Source organism: Anolis sagrei, chromosome 1 (assembly GCF_037176765.1).
Source record: "Anolis sagrei isolate rAnoSag1 chromosome 1, rAnoSag1.mat, whole genome shotgun sequence".
Classification (NCBI taxonomy): domain Eukaryota; kingdom Metazoa; phylum Chordata; class Lepidosauria; order Squamata; family Dactyloidae; genus Anolis; species Anolis sagrei.
The window spans coordinates 220,823,513-220,841,554 of NC_090021.1; the positions used below are offsets into that span (position 1 = coordinate 220,823,513).

General features: G+C 38.2%; 1 protein-coding gene across 1 annotated transcript in view; it reads right to left on the reverse strand.

The window, feature by feature from the left end:
• The window catches only part of PDIA5 (protein disulfide isomerase family A member 5), a 212,431-nt gene that overhangs the window by 47,740 nt on the left and 146,649 nt on the right, over nt 1-18,042 (reverse strand). The window lies entirely within an intron of this gene.

Here is an 18,042-nt window from a genome sequence, read left to right on the forward strand (position 1 = left end):
CTGCACCGAAGATTTAGAAACATGCGAGTGATGCTAATGCAGGTACTGAGATTAATGTGCATGCTTAGATCACTACACCTTATTGTGTTGAACCTCATTTGGGTGCACATATCTAGGATAATTTTCAGTCCAAGGAGCCATATCTCAGTAACTGTGATCCCTTGGCACGAGAAAAAATGTTGGCTCCAAGTATTATGCAGATTAACAGGCATGATAATGCTTGTGCTTTTACACTCAGTCTGCTAGTTTGGAATATGTTTGTTTGTTTTTTTGGGTCATGACAGCATAATTTCCTTACATAGGAACTGGTTCTCCATAAAGAAACGAGCCTACTGGCTCCTGATAAATCCTCACCCTCATCCTTGTACACATATTTCAGTCACTAGTTCACACTGTATTGTCAACTGAGCTTTACTCTAAATGTCTATCTGAGTTTGGTCTGGCTCTTTAAAGCAGTGAGTAGCTGTTAAGAGGCAAATGTGTTATTTGCATATCACTTTATGAGATATTAAGATACATATGTGGAAACAAGTTGCCTAAATGTCACAATCTGGGAGTCAACCATAACACAGACTTCCATGTGTCTTTCCCAGCCCAGCCCATGTTTTAACAGATGTGTTGGGTTCTCAACTGATGTAATGTTTATGTCTTCGGTCCCAGTCTGTAGGCAGAAATGTTTGGGTGAGGATCTCACACACCACTGATGATGCAGAAGTGCTTTAGATCAAGTAATGGGAAATTGCTCTGTTCTTTTCCCCATCCTTCTGCACAACAACAATACAGATATTTGGAGGACATTGATTAAATCTATCAAACATCTGATTATTAATAAAAAGAATGAGCTGAGATGGTATTTTGAAGGACAGAGTAAAAACTGCTAATACTGGCTTCCTCCCATTAATGCAATATACAGTAGAGCTTCCGCTTATCCAACATAAACGGGCCGGCAGAATGTTGGATAAGCAAAAATGTTGAATAATAAAGAGGGATAAAGGAAAAGCCTATTAAATATCAAATTATGTTATGATTTTACAAATTAAGCACCAAAACATCATGTTTTACAACTAATCGACAGAAAAAGCAGTTCAATACAAGGTAACATCATGTAGTAATTCTGTTTACGAATTTAGCACCAAAACATCACAATGTATTGAAACAGCAAGGGATCCAGGCGGGAGGCAGACTGCGTTGGATAATACAGAACGTTGGATGAGCGAAGGTTGGGTAAGTGAGACTCTACTGTAATTCTATCTCAAGACACTCAGAATGCTGGCACTGTGCTTTCTGTGAGAAATGGCCCGCTCCAGGGGTTTTCTACCAATCCCTTTTACTTTTTTTCACTTTTTAAATAAAAAACATATCATGCAAACTAAAGAAGAATCATACCTTGGTAAGTATATAGTACATATTTGTCAATTTATTATTCTGTTTACGTTTTATGAAAAGCACACTCTATTTTGCCTGGAAATTATTACATTATGAACTGTAAAAGGTCCCCCTCCCTATTTTTTATATTTGGAATGATATAAATATAATTGGTCCCAGATGCAAACTATGGTGTGGGCATATGGATTAGATAATCCTTCCCTGTCATTCTTCTCCTTAATAGTTTTCTGATTTCATCATTATGGGTGGGATGAGTAATGGCGATAGAAATGGCATTTCCTTGGTAGCAACAAGCCCTTGGACAAAGCTGTTCTTCATCTCATCATCAACCACTTAATATATATTTTCCAGAATCATTCATTTCCCTTGTTACTGCACAGAAATTAAATCCCCAGAAATGCCACCTCATATCAACTCTCACCATCCTTTCAATATCCCGCTTTTCACTGTTCTTGCAAAGTTAACTGTTAAATCCTCCTAGGCTATTTGAGAGCTGCACAGAAAACTAATACGAAAGCTGTTTATGTCCCTCCCAGCTACTGCATTATGACTCTGAATAGGTTTAGATAAGCTTCCTTTTGATTTTCTAAGAAAATTCTCCAAGATGTTCTTAAGCCTGCTGCTGTATATAATATGCTGCATAAAGTTTTCTGGGACTTCCTAGGAAAGCTCATAGTTTTTACAGCAAAACACCTCTGATGCACATTCTTCAGAGAGATGTCATTTTGTGTTAAGTGAATATTGACATGATTGCACTAAAGCCCAAAGCCTCAGAAAGTTAAGTGACATATCCTGTCCCAGGAGGGGAAGAGAAAGGTCAGAAACCAAGTGCAAAGATACTCTGGTGTCAGCAGCAACCCAATAACATCAGCTCCTCTGTGTCTTGCCTGGGATATATCTAAGAATATGCCAGGTAGTGGCATAATGAGGATTCCCAGAACTTTACTGGAATCTGATCTCTAGTAATAGCTGTCTGCATTAAATGCACATCTCTTTCCTTTCAGAGGGACTAAGATTATGATATCACAAATAGTTTTTGATGAACAGTAATTATAGCTGTTGTACAGCCCATCCACAAAGTGGCACTTTGCTGCAACATGTTCTGACATTCCCAGTGCCATATTTACATAGTAATTACCCCAGTAAAGCTGGGAAGGCAACATGAGTCCCCCAAGGATATTTTGGCAACTTTCAAACCCTCAAGACTTCCCCATCACTCTGTTTTTGGCCACAAAAGGGTGATTTACCTCTCCTAGAGGTCTCCAATAACACTATGAAACAAAATTTGAATTTTATTTTTGTTCCTGATGTGAAAGTGTTATTTCCTATTTAATTGTGCGGTACTTATTTTGAAAGTAGTTATACTCCAGACACTTCGTTTGTGTTGCTGCCACAGACTATGTTGAACTGGTTGAGACTCTAACAAATATTCATTGAAAAATGATAGCAAAATGTGCTGCAGGATGTCCCGCAAAAACAAAGTTTTTACAGTTTAATAAACTTTTTCCATGTCTTAATGCTAGAACCAATTAAGAAATGACATTTATAACGCAGGAACAAAAATCATGTTACATAGTGTGATAGTTTGCCTTTTCAATGTGTTGATGATACAGCTACTACCAAAAGTATTGTTTTTTGAAGCCCAGAGGAAGATTTCTGGCCACTTTTACAAGCCTCTTTTTGCTGGTATTTCTGGCAGCCAGTGCATCCCCCAGAGATTGTCAGGGGAGAAAAGTGCCCCCCTGCCCAGACCCATTGGACTTCCCCACCCCAATCTAAGGACTGAGTGAGATCACTTGGCTAATGCAATGAATTTGAGAGACAGGTATCATAAATGCCAGGGAACTGCCAAAGCTCATCATCTTTTTAGTAACCACCATGAGTTTGGAATTTAAATATTCTTCTTCTGAGATCTAAATATCTTGTCTTTGCCTAAGGAAATGAAGTCTAACTGCCAGTGGAACTGTCTGGCCTCTTCTGGCAACATGAGTTGGATCAAGACACAAAACAAAATGAGGGGTGGAATCAATGACTGAGAGTCATCGCGATGGCTAAATATAACATCCAGTATCAACAGCAGACTTCTACATATCAACTCTTGGGATCAAGATTGTCTTTGTTCTGCCTCCATGCTATCTTAACTACTTGGAAGGTGAACTGGCTGTGCAGGGAACAGACAGGAGATGATATAGTTGACTCAAACAAGAATTTATTAACTGACAAGAATTTTAGACTTTCTCTCCCCTTGAGTCTCACTACAAAATCTTTATGAGAGGTAAAGTCTTTGAGAGATACACACAGTTATTGCCAAACTAATGCTCTAGAATCTATATCTCTTCTTATTGTCTCTTTCTTGTACAGTGTTTAACTGTCTCTAAGATGGTCTTAATATTTAACTCTGACTGGACTTGAATATAGATCCAACTGGAATTGAATAAAGTTCATGTGCTCATCTGCTATTTAATAGACCTATCAGTCTTCCTCATTCTTCATTTTCCAGTCACAAAAAGTTGACTCTTCCAAGAACCATAAGTGCCTTGCCAGAGGCTCTGCCCCTAAGGGGTTCTTTTAAAGGGGACAGAGGCTTCAAATGCAAAGAGGCTGTCTAGACTGACCCCTGATAAACTGTACATAAAATATTAATCCTGTAACTTAAAGGGCTTAACTAGGGGTAAACAGTGAGGGCCTTCATGGAGCATGACAGTCTTCATGTTCAGGTTTCCTAGAGTCATATGTTTGGGCATTTGGACATTAGGATGCTTGATTAGGCACAACTTTAACTTGACCCTGCAGACCTCTTCTTGTGCTGTTAGATAAAAAAATACCAGTTCTGGCTACAAACAGGAAGCAACTTTGCCCCAACCTTTTACTGACCCCCCCCTTCTATGCACGCACACACACACACACACACACACACACGTAAACAGAAAAAGGTTATATTTGTTCCAGCATTTGTCCTTTTGTTCTCATCTATTTAACAGAAACTTGACCCCATTCCATGTGCAAGGAGTTCAACCCATTTTACAGCCTCAGTATTCTTCTCCAAGTCTAGACTAGCAACCAAATATGCAAGTTTCATTGATTACTAATGACTGATCTACACATGCAGAAGTGCAACATGGAAGAAAGCACTGTTAATGTTTTTAAATGCTCCCTTGTGTGATTTTTTTAAAAGAAATATCCTAAGAGATACTAACACAGCAGGCAATGAGCTGAAACAACACCAATACAATAGATTCCCCCCCCCCCCCCAGCTTTCTCTTTGAAGCAAGTCTGTTACTGACTCTCCTTGTGCAGTCTCCCTCCACACACAGCCTTAGGCTACCTGATGCATTTCAAAGCAGAAGACAATGCCATCTCATTGCTTGCATTCAATTATAATTCCACTCAGCTTTTTTTACATGGAATGGAAAAGAATGCCCTCTTCCCTTTTCCTCAGGCAACAAAATGTATTGGACAGTATTCATAATTGGGACAGCTGCCTGCTGCTTGAAGCAGTTCAGTTCTCACTATAAAACTCTGCCATGTATTTCACCTGGATGTATATGTAATGCATAGTAAGTCTATAGTTGCTGCAGGAGTACTGAAAAATAGTTGCCGTAGGAGTACTCCAAAATCCTCATCATTAGCAACAGACCTATTTAAACTACATCATATATAGCTCTATAATTCCACTTTTAATGCTGTAGTTTCATCTTACAGAATCCTTAGGATTCTCAGCAAGAAACCTCCTCTAAGACCTCATCCTAGGATTTTACAAACATTGCTATGGCAGCTAAAACAGAATAATAGGGCTATAATTGTGGTGTGTGAAAGGGGACCAATTTTACTAACTCATCTGTAGCTTTGATACTTGTGTGCCCTTGTAATTTCCAAAGCTTGGTTATCTTATGGAGACCATGACTCTCACTCTGGGATAAGAAAGGGTACAACTCCGATTGCCCTATCCATTAATATTTATGTTCAATATGCATTTTGGCCAAGGTTATTTTAGAAGTACTTTAAAAAAAAGTATTTTAAATTAGAAAGATAAACACAAAATATAAGTACAGTTAATTTCTATGAGTACTGATTGAAAGTCATAGCTGCATAGGTTTGGAGGCAAAATGATCCAGATTCAGTTACGAGGGGATGGAAAAGGCAGCTGCTTGATACCATGGAGATTGGCTACCTTTTACAGTATACAGCTGGCTTTTACAGTATACAGCTGGCTATGGAGCAACCTCCTCAACGTATATATGGCAACTTCCTATGTCCTGCTAGAGTCACGATGAGCAGACAAGTCTTCCATTGATATTTGACGAGGTTTGCGTTCTTGCAAAACCTTAACAGTCAATATCTATACTTAAATACCACTGATTCAATGTACAAATTATACTGACAACAACTAATTATTTCAGTCATAATTCCAAGCTCTGCTTTTGTTTGTCTATCCATTGAGTCTACTATTCTATATGCAGCATTTTCTATCTCCAGAATACAAATGTCACTCTGATTACTTTTCATGTTTACTAAATGAATATGGATTATGAATAAATATGTTCACAGGCTTCTCATCTAGGCTTTCGGCAATGCTTTTTCCTAGGCTATGGCCCGAAGACACAGGCAACAAATATAGATCACCTGCAGCCTCAAAGCATGAGAGAATATGGAATTTCTGACTTTTAGTACCCTAGAATAATCCCCAAATCCTGGTTATTAATTTTTTCTATTGACAAGCTACCTGGATAACCATTCATTAGCTTTATTCTACAATCTTCAAGGTTGCTTTCCACACATTGTTATGTTAATGTAATGAGAAAACTGAAGTTTAAAATTGCATGATAAATGTTTCCTTTTACTCACATATGGACGGTGCTAAAACTTAAGGTGTGTTGAAAGGGAGATAAGGAAGTTTTTCAAGGTAAAGGCATTTCCTTGATGGAAGGAGACAAGCACACACAGTATTTGGGCCTCCGCGGGGGATAAACCCTTAGAATCTAGTTTTAAAGGTAAAACAAACAAGTTGGCAACCCAAATCTGCCAATAGCACAAACTAAACTTTGTGATACTTTAGATCTTTTACAGGCCTTTTGAAATTCCCTGATAAAAGATCCAAAACCACTTTCTTAGGTGTGATGCTTAGACATTATTAGTTTTACCTATGTTCAGATTTTCACTTAGCCATGAAACTCACTGGGTGACGAGTTTGTCATTACTTGTCAGGCTGATATATGCCACATGGCTGCAGAAAACTACTTACACCATTATAGCCTCCCAGGAGAAAAGGTTGGATATGCCTGCAGTATAAATAAATAAACAACAAACAAGCACAACTCACTGTGAACTTTCGGGCAGATCTCTGCACAATTCTGTGCCTGTTTCAATATACAGATAGTTCATGAAGAAGGTCTTGTAGGTTTGTTGTTAAACTGAATTTGTATGGTAATTTTTTAAGTATAACTCCAGTCAATTATTATAATTATCATTGTTGTTGCTGTGGTTATTTTAGTTTTGGAAGGAATTGGGAAGGATTAACATCTCTGTGGAATTTGTTTTGCTGTTTGAGCCTCTGTTTTGAGGATCTCACTTTCAGTCCCTGTGACAACATGATGCTGGCTTGTCGTAGGAACGAGGATTAATTAGAAAGTTTCAGTGGAGACACCTTTTCCCCATGATAACTCTTTCAGGGGTGAATTTCCCTTCTTAGGGGCATAGTTCCTCTGATTTCCAGTTGTCTCAAAGTCAGGAAGTGAAATTAAATCTTTCTAATGATGATGCAGACAGCTGTAAAAATCTTACAGTGGCTCTCATCCCACACTATACTAACTAAATCTCTCTCTCTCTCTCTCTCTCTCTCTCTCTATATATATATATATATATACATACATACTGTTTGGAGTTCAAATTTAAATGCAACTTAGAAAGATGTCTGTCTTAACATATTATGAACCCATCAACAACAATGTGAATAAGGCTGCCTTAAGTCAAAGTGGAAATGTATTTTGATCGACAGTACTATATGTCTGGAGGCATACCTTGATAAATGTTTAAAATTAAGCTTTGCTTTCCATTGTTTGGCACAGATTTATTAAACAACCAAACTGGCAACACTGACAATCAGAAGGGAAAAGGTGAGCCTGCTTTGTTCTTGTCCACTTAATGTCTTGTTTCCTGATCTGGGCGATGCAATTCAGTTATCAGACTAAAAAGCCCAAGATGTTTGTGAGGATACAGCGACTGACTGAGTGTCAGCAAATAAACTGAGGCTCAATTATACAAGGCTGAAGTTCTACTTGTCAGCAGGAAACCTAATGGGCTTGGAATATATGGTTTTCTGAATGGGATTTCATTCCCTCTGAAAGATCATGTTTGCGGCATGGAGTGTTCTTGGGTGTTGTGTTGCTCTTGGAAGGTCAGGTAGCTGCTTAGGCCAGAAATGTCTAGGTTTGGTTGTTACTAGGGGCCCTTCCAGACAGGCTCTATATCTCAGGATCTGATCCCAGCTTTAAACTGGATTATAGGAGTCCCCACTGCTAGATAATCTGGGATAAACAGAAAACCTGGGATCAGATCCTCTGCTATAGGGCCTGTCTGGAAGGGTCCTAAGTGAACTTTCCTAGAAGTGACTACTATAAGGCAACATGTATAAGGCTGTCCTTGGAAAAGCTTTGGGAAACGACAGCTAGTGCAAAATGCAGTCATCATTATATGGCCTTGTATCTTTACAGACCATATAATACCAATTTTACAAGAACTGTACTTGTTGACATTTTACTTCTAAGTGTAATTCATGGTACCGGTCGAGCTATAAAGCTCTAATTAGCTTGGGCCCAGAATATCTGTAAGAGTGCTTTCTCCCATATGAGCCTGCCCAAAATCAATGTGCTTCAGCAGAGGTTCTGTAATTTCTTTGATCACTTCAAGAGCCTAGGTTGGTATACACATGCGATAGGGCTTTCACTGTAGCAACTCCATAGAAGGGAGACTGGACCGGATCCATACACTGAGTTTCCAGAAGGTAATTAAGATCTTGCAATTTCATTTGACCTTTGGCTCTTAGAAGGGGTGGCTCCTCCACTATCTGGGATTCTAAAGCTATTTTCAAAGAGGATTTTAAAGATTCTTTTAAAATACATATTTAGCACTCTAAATGTTTCCACCCACTGTACATCGCCTAGTAGTCTCTCGTGGATTCAGAGGTAGTTTGGAAATGCCATAAATAAATAAATACTGTAAGGATATCTTTCATTAGTCATCAAATTCCATTTGAATTTATTCCTACAATTTTTTTTACACAGACTTTATTGTCCGCCGATCTATTCCTCATACTTAAACCAGATACCACCCTTGTCTTCTTTGTCTCATCCTATGCTTGTGACACTCCTCGAATGACTCTAGCCAAGGTACAATTTCGCGCTTTAATAATGAATACTAGTAGACTTCAACACCCCAAAGGATATGATTCCTTCACACTCGCAAAGCATCATATACTATAACAGCTATTTGTTTGATGCACTTAACCTTCTCTGTTTCAGACAAACTGCCTGGAAATTGCTAGCAATTTTGCAATACAACCCACTGGGACTAAAACAAAGTGTGCTGAAATGCCAGAAACATTAAACATTCGGATGCAAAAGGAAAACATCCAAAAGTCAGAAAGAAAGAATCTTCCTTCTAACAGATTGCTTCAGCATGTGAATATTTTAAAATCAATGAATGATAATCACATCCATTGTAACGAAGTCATTTGCAGATTACATGATGTGACTGAAATTTACTCAGTATTTTCTGGAAAGATTCTGCTTGATCAAAGAGACAGTTCACTATACAATAAGGGAATTATAGGGTTTTATGAATGGAAATAAGTGTACTCATATTTCAAGTTAATTGGTATTATACACTAGGCCTGAGAGGAAATTCACTTTCAGAAGGCATAAACATATAGTTGCTCTAATGACACAAAATAGTTTTATTGGTACATCAGTCATTAGAAGCACCAAGGTAACGGCTATAAAATCGAACTGTTTTCTACAGCCCTTGTAGTTTATAAATGTTAGATTCAGCAAATGGAGATCCCATTTCCAATTTCCGGAGATGAGTGCACATTGATGATTAATATCATTTTATTCCTTAATTAGCCATTGCCTTGGGTATTTGGAAGGCTCTAAGACATCCTTCCCCAAGGTGGTGCTGGGTAGAAATTATGAGTCCAACACATCTGGAGGCATCACATTTGGCTAGTCCAAAGGTTCAGGGAAATTCTCCCCTTGACCCAAGATCTCTTTCCTCTGGGGAGACTCCACCAAAATGGAACATCAATATATGTTAAAGCAAGAAAGATAGTCTTTATGAATCTGACAAAAAACAGCATAAGCTTAATGCATTAGGCATCAAAAATCAAAAAAGGGGATTTGAGGATGACTAGGTGTAAGTAGTCTGAATTGCTACTGAGCTGATAAATAACTTGGGAGTAATTTTTATTGCCTGGCAACCCACACAGCACTTGTATTTGACCTGACCACTACATTGTATAGCATGACACAGAGGAATTGATTTTATACTGTTCTTTTTCACCAAAATGAAAAGTGATGTGCAATGTTATGAGTGACTGACAGTCAGGACAACCTGACAATTGACCCAAATGCTAGCCAAATGCTTCCTGGATACACGTTACATGAAATTAGCCGCCTTGCAAACCTACACTGATTCCAGATGTGATTGATGAAGCTTAAAAAAAATCATCCACAGGCATAAAAGTTATTAGTATTTTATAGCTGATGCAAGACCCAATTATTATTATAGGAATTCAACTGGAATTTGTGCAGAAAAAATAATGAAAGAAGATAAATTAATGCAGTTCTTTAAATTCTACACTGGCTGGAAAACTAGAGGAGAGGGGAAAGTTCACTACAGGATTTACTAAGCATTTCTTCTGTTCAGCAAATGCCTGTTCAGCTCAAGCACAAACATATTTTATGATTGTCTGCAGTTAAATTCATATCTGGAAGCAAAAAAAACCCATCATAAAACAAAAATAAATGACTCATGTTATAGGAAATAAAAGTGCTTGCTGCCATTATGATGGAAGGAAGAGCTAAGAAATGAGGAACTATGGAGAGAGAGATTGAAAAGAGGTCAGGTAGAAGACTTTTTTTCAGCATCTCTGGGCATAAGATAAAGTAAGGAAAAGCATACACGGATGCTTAACTGCTGAATCAACAAATATTGTGGGAAAATAGAAGAGATTGTTAATGATGAAGTAAATTCAGAGGAAAGGATAACATTGATCTTTATAACACAATATAGTGCAGTTCACAGTGTGGACTACTCCTCAGGCAATTATGATTATTCTCTGCCAAATAATGAGATTTGAGAAAGCAAGCCATGCAAAAGATACTACTCAAGACTGCTTATATTACACCAATTTGTGGGTATACCTATGCCCCAGGGACTTTGCAAGATCCCATAGCTGTATGTTTTGGTCATTGTTTAAAATATGCAATTTGTGAAATGAAGTAATTTGAATATTGCCACTGAATAACTATAAAACCAGACAGTAGTCACAAAGTTATATTACTGCTATACTGTATACCAGAAACACAGACTTTTTGCATACAAAATACAATGTATACTATCCAGGAAACTGAAATTCAACAGTCTATGGGCTAATTGTTATTTTGAAGAATATTAACCTCTGTTTCACTCAGATAATTCGAGTGAAACACTTAAATGATCAACAGTGGACAGAATAGCAAAGATGGGACAATCACCTTTCCCAAGAACTTCATTAGCAGGCCCAATAAATGATGTATATACACATTATCACTGGATGCATACACAAGTGAATAGCTCTTTGCTGCACTAATGACCACTGATCATTCATGCTCAATAAAATACCTTTCTTCACAAATTATGCATATTTTATATGCATTGTAGGTGCTTTATTGCTTTGAAAGCGGCCCAGAATGATTGTTTATTATAAAAAACAACAATAAGAACATATACATTCACAGAGACCATTATGAGAGAGGCACTCAGAAGTAGCCTTCTGTAATGACCATTTCAACAATAATAATTGCAAAATTCTGTATCCAAACTGCCTTATGTTCATAGGGATATCCTTCCATTCAGAGTATGTGCATGTTTTTAGATCTACCGAAGTGGGCTTTGTGTGTACCAGCAGGAAGATTAAGCGCTAAATAGAGATACCTAAACTTGGAAAAACTCCTTAATGTCCATCTGTTTCAATGCCAATTCCAAGCAGTTGCAAAACAATCAGCAAATTGGCAAGTAGACATTCTATTTCTAAGCAAAATACTTCAAACTCATAGAATTTCCATTGTCGGCAATGCAAACCTCCATTAGTATCCACATGAGGCAACAGGGAGGCATCAACTGCATGATATTGAACTAATATTCCAGGTGGTGGAGACTCTACTTTGGATTTTCCTAATTAATTTATGCAGCTGCACTATCCTGCTTCTGCCCGTATCTCACAACTATCTATTTTGATGAGGAACACTGCTAGGAAAAGATCTTTCCCAGCTGCACAACTTAAGATCCTTTTAGCTGGAAATTCCAGAGGCTGAACCTCATTTGAGTCATAGCACATCCTAGTAATGTTAAGAATTTGTCTCATTATATGCGGATTCTAGAAGTTTTAGCTCTTACAGGCTGCACCATGCCATTTTCACAGCTCAGTAACCACCATACTAACAATTTCTTGCAGATCTTCAGAGAAGGGCGATCCAGCAGCTAGACAGCAATTATTGAATCAGTCCTTAAATATGAGGTTGCTTCAATGGCTTATGAAACATGGTGGGTTCTCTCAAAGGAGCACTGCAGTATCCACATACAATGACAGTGTAGAGAGGTATGGAAACACACACATACAAATAATGACATTTATGCAACCTAGAATGAAATTTTGAGATCACCATAACTCTAATTAAAAAATGGTAGGAGAACAGATAGTCTGGTTCTGGAGCATCATGGTTACCCAGCTCTGAGAGCATCTCTCTACTGAAGCCTAAATATTTCCTTAGCCTGGAGTTACAAGAAGAAACTCCATAACTTGTAAGTTAAGGATTAAGAGAGAAAATAAACCATTTTACTGCCTCATAAATTTGATTACGTAACTCATCTTCACCACATTATTCAGTTGTTCAGGTCTCTTACTACGTCCTCATTTTATTTACATGATCTTTTGCTATAAGCATTTATTAATTGAAGCAAGTGAGGCCACTATCTTAATTTTTCAAGTTAATGCTTCAGTCTTACCTCCTGGTGTATAAACAAGTGTATATGTGTAAAATGTTGGTACAGTTAATTCTGAAGTGTGTTGAACACGGTAGAAAAACTGATTACTCAAACACATCTTCTGAGACCAAGTTGTAAAACAGATCCTAGACTTTAAATGGATTTTTACCTCATGGATGAGTTCCAGACAGCTCTAATATTTCCATGGGAAGTTCTAATATTTCCATTTACATTAAGGTACCTATGGAATTGCACTGGATTATTTAAACCCACACACAAGGATTTAAAAAAACAACAACCTTGGAATGAAAGCACTGTGTGTATTTTTTAAAAACTGTAAATGCTAATATCCTTGTATTGAGGATTAGGGTAAAATGTAAGGTCAAAGTCTAGTTATTAATGTATACTTACTGTATATTTTGAAGCTTCAAAATATACAGTATTTATACTGAAGTATTTATACTGAAGCCCCCCCCCCCCCCCCAGACACAAACACACAAATAGAATAACCTGTTGGGAACAGGGGATAGTGCTTCTGCTTCACTCTATCACAAATCACCCGAAAATCTCATGGGGCATTCTTTGTATTAATATGTTAGAAACTGGGGGGGGGGGGGGTGAACTAAGCACTCCAATGGCATAAAGCACTGGGTTTATTGGGATTTTTTTTGTACTAGCTGTTTTTATTTATAAATCACCACCACACATTTCTGGCAAAAAAATTAAGGATAATGGTTACAGTTTATCACAATGCCACAGAACTCTGGCATTGCTTTTGTACAACTGAATGGATTCCACACAAAAAACATAGTCCACCCTATGATTCCTGCAACTTTCAGTAACACAGTTATCTTGGCAGTCTCACTGAGAGAGAAGGTAGCACCTTCCCAGTACTTCTGTCCACAATTGTTATCCTGATACTACTTAAATCTGCACCAGAACAGAAATCCTTTCCACCTAGTTTAGTTGATGCTCAATCTGCTGGGCTGCTGGGAGAAAGTGGCTATGGCTCTCCTGGGTCATGTCCCAAAAGGTTGTACATCTTTATCTTAAATTATTATGCTCAAGGCTTTAAAGGTCCTCAGTGTTCCTGGAATATACCCGTATACCAGATTTTTGATCCTTATACTTAAGTTTGAAAATTCCAGAACTGTGGATAGGGAGACAAACTGCTTACATTGAAGGATGATCAAAGTCTCTCTGATCCATTCCGATTTTTATCCCACATTTACGGCAATATCTGAGGATGTAACACGAGCACCTGCTTGTCCAGTTTTGATGGATTCATTTCAATTGGTTCAGCTTGAGGATGTGTACAAGATCCTGGGAGAGGTGAAAGCTACCACATGCATCCTAGACCCCTGCCCATCCTGGCTGATAAAAGAGGCCAGAGGGAGTTTGGCAGGGTGGGTAAAGGTGGTGGTTAATGCCTCCCTGCAGGAAGGCAAAATTCCAGCGAGCTTAAAACAGGTTATCATAAAACCACTGTTGAAAAAACAATCATTGGACGCCACTCAATTCATCAACTATCGGCCAGTTTCCAATCTCCCCTACTTGGGCAAAGTCATGGAACATGTGGTGGCTTCACAACTCCAAGGGTTCTTGGAAGGCACTGACTATCTAGATCCGGCATAGCTTAGCTGATGTTCAAACTGCTAACATTGAAGTATGATCAGTCAAACAGAGAGAGATTCCTTTTATGTGCCACCATACATATGAAGTAATACAATGGACTGTAGATGGACAATTCATATTATCGCATGAATATAAATATTCTACTTTGTACATTAATCTTCTTTGCAGGGTTATACTTCTCCAGCCCCAAAAATGCATAAAATGCTCTGAATTTCCACATGCAAAATTTCTTGTGATAGGAAAGGTCTATTTTACATTTCTTTAAAGGGCTGAGGAATTATTAAGATGGACAAAGGAAAAGCCATTTGTCAAAAGTGATATTACATACAACCCCGGCTCCCCCCGCTGCCAATGTTAACCATCCATCTTATGAACTCCTTTTACCTTACAACTGTTACTGTGGGAGAAGAATGCCTTTGTGCGTTTGCTCTATGATTCAGTCTTTAATTAAGCTTTGGCATTTCTCGACTTTTGAGTATTCCACTTAGCAACCTTGGTGCTCTCTTTCAAGCATCTTAGAAATGGAATGTCTTGTGTGAAAAAGAAAATACAACCTTTAGAGCCACGTTTTCTATGCATTAAAAAGGGAGAGTTGTACTATTTTACTCTAGGCAAACTAAGAACTGCAGAAGTTCAAATGAAAATTAAAATGCGTTAAAAAGAAAACTAGACATTTCAGGTCATGATCTAATTTGCACTTGACAGTAAGAATACTTACCCTCCAAACTGCATGAACTTTATCATTATTTGATTAGACCAGACAATATCTGCATGAGAAAGGCCAATGCCATCAGATTCCTATGCAACTGAAACCACAAACAGTTCCAAGTTCTCTCAAGATTGAAGATTAAGTCTGTCATACAAATTTCACCATCTGCAGCCAATATACTTTATTCACCACTATACAGTTTTGCTTCAACTCCAATGATTTTTCTGTATCTGAGAGGGAATGGTTGTCATTTTTCTTTCTGACTACAACACTCAATATGGGGAAACATCCACTTATAAGAATAACTGAAGCTTCTTAAAAGCTGAGAGTGCTTCAGAGAGCAGTAATATGAGAGGGTATTTTTATTTTCCAATGTGGGATGATTATGCCAAAGCTGGGTGAATGGGTGTTCACATGGACCACCAATGGCCCAAAAACCCCTTTTTGGCAGCTTCCAAAAATTTAAATCCACGTTAAAATATGTAAAATGGAGTGTAAGAGGAGACTTATGGGCTATTATTACCTCCATGTTGCTCTCAAGTATTTTGGGAGGCCCAAAGTACTCAAAACAATTTTTTGAAAAAATAAAACATCAGCACCTAGTTGTGTAAGGGCAATTTTGCCAAATCCCACCTACAACCACTTTAAACAAGAAGGGTTAAAAATAGCAAATGAACTGGACGTTGACTTCTACTTTGCTTTCTGTTTCAAAACAGCCTCTCCTGGATCTAAAATGGCCCTTGCTGTAAGTGGTCAGCACAAAAAACAGTCAAATCCCATTCACTCCCTGCCTTTCTTTTTCCTTCCTCCAGCCCCAACTCTAGAACTCGTGTCCGAACTCTATCAGCGAAGTTTAATTTGTAGACTCATATGCTTGATCAATTTCTGGTTCTCACTCTCCTTTTCCTATCAACCCAAGGGAACAAGTAAAATGTATCCTTGGCAAAAAAAAAGGGAAGGCTGTTAGCTCAGTGGCCAAGCTCAGCTTCCACATGGAAAAGACCTGCATCTGTATGCAGCGCACCGAATGAGACACTTTCAGTGAATGTAGATGATACTGAATTATATGGCCTGGGTTATAAGGCAATTCCTATGCTTTGGAAACAATAGAGAAATCCAGAATTCACTACAGCAGTGACTGGAAAATTGTATGCCAGCGGAAAGTAGGCCAGGCAGATATAGTAGTGATGATAGGAGTGCCTGCCTTTGGTATTCAATGCGGACCTAGAAGTTTCATCTCTGGATGACGGAATGCACTGATCTAGTATTTATCTCTACAGGCCCAATTGCTATCAATATTCTTTAAGTCTTAGAAAATTGTAGCTCCTTGCTAAGCTATTTTGAGAGATTTTTGTAAAAATGTTCAAAAAATTACACACATAAACACATATATATATTTCTGCATGACAGCACACTTTTACAGTATACGCAGAAACTGCCTTATTTTGAATCATCTTGCTTTACTTAATTTAGTCATTTAATTCTGTCTTGATAAAGAATAATAAATAATATGATCAAATAAAACTGTCAAATAATAAAGAGATTTTTGAAAATATCTACAGACATGCTGGCCTGAAACAAGTTTTGTTTACTCTCAATATACGTAGGTTGAGAAGGCTGTTTACTCGAACATTATTACTAATCGTATATGCTGTATCTGGCTGTGTAGTGAATAAATTTAAAAGGCAGTTGCTCTGCAGTCAAGAGTTTACAATTCAATGTCATCCATTAAGCTCACGGCTCAAGTTCTTCTCAACATGCTGATGGGAGCCCTGCCAACTTAATTAATGGTCCTGCTGGCAAAAATGCTTTCAGGACTAAGTTCCAAGCCGGTTAACAGAATGAACGGCACAGTTACAACCCACTTGTGGACCAGCCACTAGATGGGGAGAAAGTCTCACTTGATTCCCCTAACTTAGAAAGTATTCCTTCTTTAGCTAATTTCAGCATGGAGATGGGCACCAAATGGATGGTTTCTGTTTAAGTGCAGATTCTGCATTTGAAGCGTATTGTAATGCACACCAGTGGATACTGGCCTAGTCCCTAGCTTCCTTCCTGCTTGGATGCAATCATTAATTGCACAAAAAGGGCTATAGGATACCACACCCCAACTCCCAGAGTGGTCTTGTCCTTGCAAATTACAAGGGCAGGGAACAACAGAGAAGACCAGATTTCTGGCAGAAAGCGCAAGAATTGGCTTTGACTAGAAAACTAGGAACAAATAAATGCAATAAGGTACAGCTTACTTCAGAAAGTCCCGTGTAAATCCAAATGCACCTTGAGGAAAGAATAGTAACAGTTAATTGACTTAAATCCAAACCTATGGTTCCCCTCATGGTTTAAGATTCTACCTTTATTTCCTGACAGGATAAAACTTGGCAAACTTGTTACAATCTTTGACTCAATGAGAAACCACCTTCAAGGCACTTTCCAGGATCACAGTGTTTGACTACAGTTGGCCCTTCATATATATGAATTCCACCATCAATGGCTTAATTTTTAAAAATCCAAAAAAGCAAACCATGTTTTTGTCATTTTATATAAAGGACACTCTTTTACTATAGAATGAGACGAGCTTCCATTGATTTTGGCATCCACAAGGTGTGTGTGTGCATGTGTGAGTGTGTGTGTGGGGGGGGGGGGGTCAGTCCCGGATCCAAACCCTAGCAACGCTAAGGTCCTACTGAGTTATAAGATAGCTTTAATGTTTAATTGTTTAATGACTGAAGAAGCAATCCCTGTGAGCATCTACAGCAAGGTCAGACAATTACTCAAGGTTGGAGGGAGAGCATATCCTTTCCTGGTCCTTGGGGGGCATTACTCCAGACATGAAGAACATTTTTACTATATTCTTTAAAGATTCAAAAATAAATGTACTTGTGAGGCACTTCAGAAAAGACTTGAGGGAGCTGCATGAATCCTAGTTAGCTACTGTATGGAACATCTCAGACCATATTACTGATTTCTGCAATTCTATGGAGGTCTAGCTTTTGGTAGAACTTATGCCAACGGAAGAGAAAAACAAAAACTTATTCCTAGTAGGTTCCTTCACAGAATGTAGTACCCTGAGA